The sequence below is a fragment of the Lissotriton vulgaris genome, chromosome 1_1, assembly GCF_964263255.1.
Source record: "Lissotriton vulgaris chromosome 1_1, aLisVul1.2, whole genome shotgun sequence".
Taxonomy (NCBI): Eukaryota; Metazoa; Chordata; class Amphibia; order Caudata; family Salamandridae; genus Lissotriton; species Lissotriton vulgaris.
In genome coordinates this window covers 111,147,698-111,159,249 of record NC_141685.1, presented here as the reverse complement: position 1 = coordinate 111,159,249, position 11,552 = coordinate 111,147,698, and the positions used below count along the sequence as shown (strand labels likewise).

General features: G+C 49.5%; 1 pseudogene; it reads left to right on the top strand.

Annotated features, from left to right (window-relative positions):
• Positions 1-3,821: 3,821 nt before the first annotated feature.
• On the top strand, positions 3,822-4,993 carry LOC147737649 (uncharacterized; annotated as a pseudogene).
• The last annotated feature ends 6,559 nt before the right edge of the window (positions 4,994-11,552 follow it).

Sequence of the window (11,552 nt, the reverse complement as noted above, 5' to 3'; positions counted from 1 at the left end):
TCGGTGTTGGGGCCGTATATTGATATGAGTCTCACTGGGCGACCTACAAGAACCCCCTCCACTATCACATACCGACCCTAGGGATTGCATATTGCAGTGTGCGTATGCTAAGGGAAGCCCTTTCTGAGAACGATGGCTGTGCCCCTGGCGTAGTTGAAGTATCCCGCTATGAACTTTTCACCCATCCTTCCCGCTCGCAGGCGCAAACACGAGGCTCCTATCAGATTCAGCTCTTGCAAAAAGCAGAGTTTGCTCCATATCAATTAAGAAACGCTGCCACTAACCACATCTTTCTACCGCAGTTCAGGCCCTCCACATTCCAGGTGCGTGCGTGTCTTGTCAGCAGTTGCAGTCATCTCTGCATTATCATGCATCCACCCGCACCAAGAGGGAGAGCAGAAGCCAGCAGCTTCCGACTCGTGATAGAGAGAGGAAGGCAAAAGAAGAAGGGAGAGAAAATGCAAATAGAGACAAGCAACCAGTGAGAGTTGAGCGAGAGATGCAAGCTACGCCTCTCCCAACTTTGTGAGGTCTGTCCAATCTGATTAGGTTATATTCAGGGGGAACTAGAATGTCCAAAATTGGTGAGGAGGAAACATTAAGCCAAGTTTGTGGTAGGATCAGGAGGTCCAGATCTTGCAAGAATAAGAGGTCGGCTGTATTCGCAGCATGCCTAACCGCTGACCTGCAATTCAAAAGCATTGACTTGAGGTGGGATTTGGTAACATCAGCTTCTTGGGGAGATGTGGAGACTGGTGGTAAATTATCAAGGCTTAAAGTATTGAATGTATTGTATTCGGTATTTATAGAGCGCACTGTGACCCTATGGTATCCTGGCGCTTGAACACGTGAGATCAATTAACCTTGAGTGTAATAGCGTGTACAGGGTCAAAAAGGATAAGAAAGTCACGGCCACATACTTACGCCCTAGGAAAGAGCCAGATCTTTAACTTCTTTCTGGACGGCAGCAGATTACCTATCTGTCTAAGTTCGTCTGGGAGTTTGTTCCAAGCCGAAGCTGCTGCAATACTAAAAGCTCTTCCTCCACATCTAACTCTTCTAAACCTGGATACTCTCACCAGTTTAGCTGAAGAGGAGCGAAGGTTACGTGGGGGGACATACCATTCAAATCTGCTCTGTAATGGCTTGGAACCAATGCCATACAGAGCCTTAGAGACTATGCACATTGACTTGAACTGTACCCTCTGCATAACTGAGAGCCAGTGGAGCTCGGCCAAGGCCTGAGACGCTGAAGACTGGCATGGTCTCATTAGTGCAAACTTGGCCGCCATCAACTGTATTCTCTGGAGTCTCCCTATCAGATATTTAGGAGACTCCAACAACAATGTTCTGATATTGACACTGGATTCTCTAAATGAGTTGGAGGAAATAGTTTGGATCTTGGATGGTGGGAGAGAAGGTTTATTATGGGCGGTATTTTAATGAAGTAGAAAGGAGTGAATGTCAGCATCAGACATAGGGTCAGTGATCCTATGTGGACTGGCGTGATGGTTAACGAGGCCTAGATTTCCAGGTAAAATTTGTCTCGTTTTCCAAGATGAGTCTTGACTTTGGCAGAGTTTAGCCGTAGTGGGGAGGCATGATTGATTATTCTTGAAGGACATGTAGAGATTCCAGCGCTCCTCCATCATTGAAGAAAAGTGTAGTAGGTTCAGAAGACCCTGCTTGATGTCTTTCAGTTCAACCTCAAGTGGGGGTGCGGGGGTATAAGGAGTGGTTAATTGGTCTGGTGATAGGAAGGGAGTGATGTCTCCTCGTAAAAGGAACAGAGGTAGGTAATGTAGGTTCCACATAGTCCCGGATGAAAGTATAAGTGGAGGTTTCTTGGAGGTTGGTGGCTGGTGGTTGGTGACATGGAGGGGGTATGGAGAGTAGAGGGAAGTGGTGTTCTACAGTTTTCCTCCATGTGTCATGTGCTATAGGGCAGTTGAGTGCCAGGTGTTGGGAAGCACAGTGGGTGAGTGGGGTGCTTCTTGAGGTAGGAGTGATGAGAGGAGGGGAGTTTAGTAGGCTTAGTTATCTAGAGTGCTGTTATTTATTGTTATGGGGGTGAGCATAGGGTGATATGTGAGTAGCAGGAGAAGGCCAGTTCCCTTCATAGGTGAAAGGGTGGTCCTCAATGGGCTTCTTGTGTTGAGGGGCAGTAAAGACCCAATGGTTAGGGAGTCTGGTGGATGGGTTGGGTTCCACCTTGGGCGAGGATGGGGAGGAAGAAGGGTAACGATTGGAACTCAGGACCCCTAAATTGCTAATGATGGAAGTTTATCCTGGATGAGGATTAGGAGCCAGTTTTGCAGTGAGCTCAACCACATTTAGTTCTGTCTGCAGCAGTCGCTCCCTCACCTTATGGCGACCCAAATATTACTATCAATGAATATGGAATCCATTTATTCTTCTAGCATCTGTTTCAGTTGGGTAATAGCCATCAGTATCTGGGGAGTGGACATTTCATCCGCCCGTGGAAATAGGCCTTGTCTGCTCTGCGAGTTCCATGCAGGGCCTCCTCCCACCTCTGTATATCTGTACATTTCTGGTTGTTGGCCTGTTCTAGAAGATCTATCTCGGCCCATAACTACACAGAATAGTGTTTGCCACAGGGACCTATCCCGCTCCTTCAAATTATATGTCTCAGCAGGTGCTCTGCTATCCCCTGGGTACCCTCTCAAAACAGCGGCCCAGCCCACTGCAGGTCAGACTGTCTTCTTCAGGTCTGTCTGACACTTATTACCTCCAGAACAAGAACATGAAGGAGAACCAGGCAATGTCCCCCAAGGCATGAGCAAGGACCTAGCCCTCAAGCCTCCCTGTATGTCAACTTGTATGCACTTCACAGGCCCGGCCCTCTATGCCTTCTCAGGCAGGCATCCTGCAACTGTGTACGCTCTCTGCATCAGCAGTCCACAACGCAGGAAGGGCAGGGACAGTTACCGCCTGGGGACTGTGCTGACCTCATCTGCATTATCTAGCCGCTGTCATTGTGGCAACCATCCTCCAGGCTTCTAGGCTCCAACCGGCATTGCGTGCCCCAGCGATAAGTTTATTTCTAGTAAGCCATTCAGCCCCAGTGTGCCCGGCTGTGCCAGTACATCTCAGCCAAGCCTCTGCAGGCGTCTATGCTCTTCCCATCATGGTTTCGTGGGGCTTCGGAAGTGGAGTCTGTGGCCCCCTTGGTCCGCCAAGCTCAATTTGCAATTGTTGGGCTGCCACTGTATGGCACTCACCTTGGCATCTGTGCGCTCGATCATGGTAGGAAGTCAGTCCGAGCCCCCTCTACCACCTGGAGGGCTCTATGCGTGGGACCTCCTCTAGGGGTCTGACCTCTAACTCCTTTGGAGCGTACTGGATTCTGTAGGATTAGGCTGGGTGCCCGGCAGCGCAATCGTTCAAGGCTTTCATTCAGCCATCTTCCTGTGTCTGCCTTTTACAAGATTATGCAAGTTTCAAATTTAGTTTATTCATTTTGATATCATTCGACATGGCAAAGCAATTTGTTTTTAATTCTTTTACGGTCTATACAAAATGTAAATAGATTTATCATTTTATGTTACTGATATGAGTGAGTGCACACTTATTGTTAACATATCAATCTGCTTTATTTTATGTTGGTTTCATTTATCCTTGCCTCAAAGCACTACCAACTCTATCCCATCAGAAAAGTACATGCATTACTTCCAGAATGCTGCCATTCACTGTTAAATAATTTCGTTAAAATTCGTTTTCACCTTGAAAGATATTTCACTTTAATTCTTTTTTTTAATATACTGCAGGTGGCTTCAAGTGTGGACAGGAACAAAACCTAAGGATTCTGTCATTTGCTGCAAATAGACTACAAAGAGAGAGATGTTCCAGAGATTTTAGAAGAAACCAATTTCTAAAAGCTGGATTTGGCCAGGAAGTAACGACAATACAGAGCAGAGTCGCTGACTGATTGTAAATGCAGTTTCTGGATTCTCTCTAATTTCTTATGTCAATGAACACTTAAGTTGGGGGCAGCAAGGACACACATGATCGAGGAGATGGAGGGTTTTGTGACTGTAAAGCAAGAGCCAGAACAACAGCACAATTTGAATCAAAAAACAGTGTACATTATTTATAAGACTGTGCAGATTGCAGAAGTAGTGTACCCATGCACTTCACAAGAGACAAACCTAGCTTGTAATTTGAACAGGACAGTACAGAAAAAGAGGTGCACAGGAGAGATACCTTATCAATGTTCCGAATGTGAGAAAACCTTTACTCAACAATCCTACTTGACTCGACATATGAAATCGCACTCTGAACAAAAGCCTTATCAGTGCTCTGATTGTGAGAAAAGATTTAGTCAAAAACACTATCTGACACGACATGAAAGAAACATTTGGGACAAAAAATATATCGGTGCACTGAATGTCCAAAAAGTTTCAGCAAAAAACCGAGTTTAATTCAGCATGAAGGTGCACATGCAGGAGAAAAACGGTATTTGTGTTCTGAATGTGGTAAAACCTACCGTCATAAAATCAGTCTCACATTACATGAAAGATCACACTTGGGACATAAACCATATCAGTGCACTGAATGCCAGAAAAGCTTCCACGATAAAAGTACTCTTGCTAAGCATGAAAAAATTCACACCGGAGAAAAGCCATATCAGTGCAATGAATGTCAAAAATGTTTTACTAAGAGATGTAGTCTTACTCAGCATGAAAAGACACACACCGGAGAAAAATCCTATAAGTGCACCGAATGTGAAAAAAGCTTCAGTCAGAAAATCCATCTCGTACATCATGAGAGAACCCACACAGGAGAAAAGCCCTATCAGTGTGAAGAATGTCAAAAAAGCTTCAGTCAGAAAATTCATCTGACCCAGCATGAGAGAACTCACACAGGGGAAAAACCCTACTGGTGCAGTGAATGTCAGAAAGGATTCAACCACAAAATTAGCCTGACTCACCATGAGCGAACGCACGCTAGGCACGCCTCCGCTCAGGAATGATGTTCATTCACATAATTCCATGTAAACTAAAAGAAAGTACAGCATATGGACATTAACCTGAACTGAACCCCTACAAGTGCAGTGAAATCAGTCTTACTGATGAGATAGCATGGAATTGCCCAAAAACAGTTAGCAGTGCGCTGCAAAACCAAGCGGCTAGTCATAACAGTGTTTGAATGTATGAGTAACTCAGTCTGCCTAGGCGTATGAGGGATAAAATATCCGGTTTGCATGAGAAATAATATCTTTGAAAAGCTAAAGTGAGAATGATAATCTGACTTAGTGGGTGAGCGCAAATCTAGCTTAGTTGCAAACCTGTTTAAGGTGGAACTTGTAAGGGCTTTTTTTAAATTACAAAATCCCCCAACGCCATTGCATTCCCCCAATGCCCCCGCCTCCCCCAATGCACCCGCATCCCCAACGCACTCCAGTCCCAATGCACTCTCACCACACACCCCATTCACCCCTAATCACACACCCCCACCCACACACATCCCACCCCCAACACACATCCCACCCCCAACACACTCACACTGTTTTATAAACATTCCCTTGCCAAACGTTCAGCAGATTGACATAAAATAAGTTGCAGTAGTAAAAGAGCTGCTCCCTCCTGTGAGTTTGCTCATGGAAAAGATCAAGGCGATTACATATATAAAAAAGAAAATTGTTATGAGCAAAAAAGTGGAAGCAGTTAACTGAAATGCTCTTCTCTAAATTCCTACAACAAGCTAATGAATGAAAGCCAACAGGGTAATTTAAATGTGCTGCTATTCAGGCGCTAGGGGGCGCACAGCGGAATGGCTGCCTGAACTGCAGCTCCGCCGGGCGATATCACACGATGTGATTCATTGCCACTAAAACCCCACCGATCCACCCTGCGAGACCACGATCAGGTGCAGGAAGATGTGGAGCACAGTTGGACGTTTGCGGAGGCGGCCACCTCCCCTTCGTTACGGAGAAAAACTGAGATCGCTGTAACCCGCACCGGACTGCCAGACAAAATGGCCGGCGGCCGACCAGAGGTATGTCGCGAGCAACGCACGAGCGGTAGCAGGCAGACCGCTTAACCCAACATCAGCGCCCCTCCTTGCTCGCGGACAGCCAGGACCAGGGACCGCGTCCACACCGCTGCAGGCCTGTGCACTGGCGGCGGAGTCCGCTTCCACTTCGCCTGGTTGCCTGACAAGATGGCGGCACCCCCTCCCGCAACGGCGATTTCGGCGGCCTAACACAGACGGGCCCCTGCTCATATAACGAGGCGCCCTAGCGGCGGACCGGCGGATAGTGGGACTGGGCACGCTACAGCGCGCACAACATCTGGGCACAGCGCATTGGAGGCCTTCTGACGTCCGCCGATTCGGAGTTCAAGACGCAGATGACTGGGGTGCGAACAGGCATCGGGGGCAAGGAACCACGCGAATAGGGGGCAGAAGCTCCGGATGGCCTAACAGCTAGACGCCCTAACTGCTACTATCTCCCTCGTCCCCCAACGCTGCGGCACTGTCCAGTGCACGTCGCTTCCATAGTCTGGCAGGAATACTACAACCAGGGAGGGCCACCTTGGGAACGAACTAGCCATTGAGTACATGTGCTGTCTACCACCAAAACGGAAACACGGCGACGTCGACCAGAGTAACGAGGGCGACCAAACCCCAGTTGAGTAAGGTGCCTTCATCACCCGCCACCATGGGCAAACCAGACAAACAGCAGCCAAAACTCTCTTTTGATAATAGAAAGGGGTCTAAGCCAGTAGATGACACAACGGAGGCCGGCGGGTCTTCGGCCTCGCCACCGTCTACCAACATGGAGAAGATCCTGCTGGCGATACAATCAAATCTACAGGACATCAACGGGAAGTTGGACAACCTAACGTGCAGGATGGATGGCATGGCTGCCCGACAGGAACAGCACGGTGAGAGACTGGATGAAGCCGAAACTAGGATCTCTGCGGTAGAAGATGAGGCGCGCACGTCCACCTCGAAATGCGCGGGAATGGAGCGCATCCTGGAGGTAATAAAAGCAAAGGAGGAGGATTTGGAAGCGCGCTCGAGGCGCAATAACGTGCGAATAGCGGGCCTGCCAGAATCCACCAACACAGGCCGCATGGAACAGTATATTGAAGGGCTCTGTAGGGATATCTTTGGAGCAGAAGCCTTATCGCAGATCTTCATTGTGGAACGGGCCCACAGATCGCTAGGCCCCAAACCGCCACCAGGCGCTACGCCCCGACCGATAGTAGCGAGGATCCTAAATTACAGGGACAGAGACGTGATTCTAAGGCTTGCAAGGGAGAAGGGCAAAATCGTTCACCAGGGCAATACTCTGGAATTCTACCCCGATCACACGGTCGCTGTTCAGCAAGCACGCAGAGAATACACTGCGGTGAAGGCCAAGCTGCGAGAATTAAACGTTGGGTACTCCATGTTGTATCCTGCCCGGCTGAGAGTGGTGTGGAAGGAACAGACGATAGTGCTACCAACACCAAAGGCGGCCTTCGATCTGGTCAAGAAAATACAACAGGAGGCGAGGTCGGAAGCCAGACGAGACCAGAACAGAGACTCTGACTGAGGCGCCTGCACAAATTACCGCGAGGTACTGCTAAACTGCCACTATCGCCTGTCTATGCAAGGTTTGTTGATGAGCGACTGCCTGAGGTGAGCTGCTGGCGCTTTGTTTTTGATATGCGCATTGAGCGGTGGAAGGGTGCGGGGCGGCTGAACTAACTGTGACTGTAGCCCTATCCTACCCTGCACTATCGCAAGCACTCCTGCCCGCCCTGGGCTACCAGGCCTTCATCATGGGATTTCAGAAAGACCGGCCATGTTGCGACTGCTCCTGCCGCTCATGAGTGCACTGGGTCGGGTCTTTTTGTATACTCAGTTATCGCAAGCCCTCAGATCTGGAAGGGGGACAACCTAGGGGGTCGCGGAACAGTGGACATTGTGCTCCGTCCCACGTTACTAGAAGTGCGCTACTGGAGGTGTCCGGACCGCACAGGCTGCTGAGGTCCAGAGTGGGCGTAGCCGGACCATTATTAAGTGCGGGGAAAGAGATACACTGCATTGAATGGGAATGACCCCTCCCCTGCGAGTTTGTGCATTATAGAATGGGGTTATGTTCTCTTTGGGTCTGCTTCATTGCCTACATCCAGCGCGGGGGTGGTATTGGGAATGTGGGCTTGTGGATTAATGGACACATATTTTGCGCATTAGTTTGATTCAAGTTACTGTCGCCTGCACCTGTGTATCGGGTGAAGTGCTGTGCCACTAGCGGTCCTCCATGAGGGTACAACCCTACACGAGTTTTGCTTTGAGCACCAAGTTGTTGGTTACACTGTTGGGGGAGTTGTGCTCTGTGAGGGTTAGGCTTCGGCAGGTTGGGGTTGCTGGAGTGGGAGGGACTTGGGGAGGGGGGATGCTTAACTGTTTACTAAGACCGAAGGTATTGCAAACCAGTACATTCTACATGTTGGCCCTGCTTGGGCTTGTATGTGAAGGTGGTGTTCATGGAGCTGAAGAGGGTCGGGATGGGGGCGGACTGCTTGCGTGCTTAGGAATGAATGGTACTGTATCAAATGGGTACGCCAGGCTCCAATACTGGTAGCAGGAACGGACTAAACGTCCTTACGTGGAACATACGGGGGTTCTCTCGCCCACAGAAAATTAGGCAAGTGTTTGCCAGCCTCACCAGGTGGAATATTGACATTGCATTCCTGCAGGAATCGCACTTGGCACCACATACACACGCTACATTGGGGTCGAGATGGGCGGGATCGTCCTACAGAGCCTCATATTCTTCCTACTCCCGGGGGGTGCTCATCTTGGTCAAGAAGGGGGTGCACTTCGAAGAGAGGCATGTGACACAAGACCCAGCTGGCAGATACGTGCTAGTGTCCGGCAAGCTTAGGGGGCAACACATACCACTCCTCAACATATATGGCCCGAACATTGATGCACCGGACTTTTATCGGGAAATCTGGGGACACTTGCAGAACCACACTGGCACACATATTTTATGTGGGGGGGACTGGAACGTAACACTGCGGGACGGACTGGACCGGTCTTCCCAATCAGTGGAACAACACAAGCAGGCGAGGCTTATGATAGATCACATGATGAGCGATCTAGCGTTAGCGGATATCTGGAGACTACAACACACTGACGATCCTGGCGCTACATACATCACAGCATCGCACAATAGTTGGTCCAGACTGGACTATTGGCTAGGGTCCAGGGATGTTGCACTCTGGGCACGTACGGTGAAAGTGCTCCCACGCACATTGTCGGACCACAATCCGGTTGTATTACAGCTGGACATCCCGCACTACACACCCCCCCCCTTTCACTGGCGATTTAACTCCCAGGCCCTCACGGACCCTGTATATGTCGACACCCTGACTAGGGCGATCAAGGACTACTTCAATAATAACTCCCAAACTACGGACGACCCACGTCTACTCTGGGAAGCCATCAAGGCCACGATAAGGGGCGTCTGCATTAGCACCACCATAGGTGTACTCAAAGACATCAGGACCCAGATCCGCCGATGCGAAAATCGGATGAGGGATCTTGAAATGCAATATGAAAACACACAGGACATACTGTTATTACCCCAACTGCGAGATTTACACACAGAAAATGCCGACTTCCTAACGTCAGAAATCAAGTATCTAGATCGCAAACACTCAGCCAGGGCTTTTGGGGAAGGGGGCAGGCCAGGGCGTGTACTGGCGCGAAAAATTTGTGAAGGGCGGGGGCATTCGGCTATCCTTCGGGTCAAATCAGGAGCGGGCGTAGTTCAGACACACTCGGCAGACATTGTCAAATGCTTTGCAGACTCCTACAGCACACTATACCAATCTCAACCAACAGCTACGGCGGAGGAAACTTACGAATACCTTCATGATGTGGCGATTGGCTGGCTGTCAGATGCCCATCGGGAATATCTGGCTCGGCCGATCACGGTAGAGGAGGTCACTGAAGTGATCGCATCGCTCCCAAATGGTAAGGCGCCAGGCCCAGATGGATACACGTCCGAATTTTACAAGAAATTTGTCGATCTCATTGCCCCATATTTGGTGGACATGTACGGCGCCTCCTTTGAGGGTTCACTGCTCCCCCCCACTCTGCAAGAAGCTATGATCATTGCACTCCTCAAACCGGCCAAAGACCCGGACAATTGTGACTCCTACAGGCCCCTATCCCTAATAAATGTGGACTCCAAAATTCTTGCAAAGTTGCTAGCTGTCAGATTGTCCCCCTTGATGACTCGCCTAGTGCTCCCGGACCAAGCGGGGTTCGTCCCCACAAGATCCACCTCACATAACACACGGTCCCTGTTTGCTCTGGCGCACTATCTCAAACCCTCGGTTAAAGCAGTGGCTGTACTACTCGACGCCGCCAAAGCGTTTGATTCCATTGAATGGCGATACATGTTGACCATCCTTAATAGGATGGGTTTTCCTAAAAGATTTGTTCAGTGGATTTCTTTGTTATATACCAAACCGTGTGCGAGGGTCCGGATAAATGGGTACGTTTCGGCCCCATTTGACATTGGTCGGGGCACAAGACAAGGTTGCCCCCTGTCACCCCTCCTCTTCGCACTGGCGTTGGAGCCACTGGCGTGCATAGTGCGTCAAAATTACAGGGAATCGGCGTTGCAATTTGTGTCCAGACCACTGCACATATCACTCTACGCGGACGACATGTTGCTTTATGTTCGCGATCCAGAAACACATTTGAACCCGCTCCTCAGGGAGTACATCCGATTTGGGGGCCACTCGGGGTTGGCGATAAACTGGTCCAAGTCATCACTAATACCCCTCACCGATTCCACTGTTTCCTTTGCACTAGATTATCCACTAGAGTGGCAGCGGGACCCGATACGCTATCTGGGTGTCATGTTCCATAGGGACCCTGACGAAGTCATGCGTGCGAATTATGGAGTGGTAATCACAAAACTGGAAGACAAAGTCCGTCGCTGGATACACCTGCCATTGTCCATTGCTGATCGCATAGCGATCGTCAAAATGAACATCTTGCCTAAATTGTTATATCTCTTTAACAACATTCCCATCACGCCAACACGGGAGGTCTTTAGACGCATCAAATCACTAGTACTAACCTTGATCTGGGCGGGTAAACAAGCTCGCATTGAACTACAGACCCTAACGCTCCCGGTAGCAAAAGGCGGGTTCGGGGTGCCTGATTTTCTCCTATATTACCTCTGTGCCCAGGCACAGTACGCAGCGTACTGGTACCATGAAGTCCCCTACGTTACACACGTGGCCATTGAGGAGGGTGATGCTCATCCAGTCCCCCTATCGGCGATATTGTCACACACTAGACCCCCGCTCCATTCAAAAGACATTAACACGGTAGACACCACGATCAAGGCCTGGAATAAATTAGGTCAATTGGCTCACAAGACCCCACTATATGCACCGAACATGCCGCTACAGCACCATCAGGCCTTATCAGTCACTAGCGAGAAAGTGGGGATGTCGCTACTGTCCAGAGCTGGGATCGACAAAATGAGCGACGTCTTTCAGGGAGGC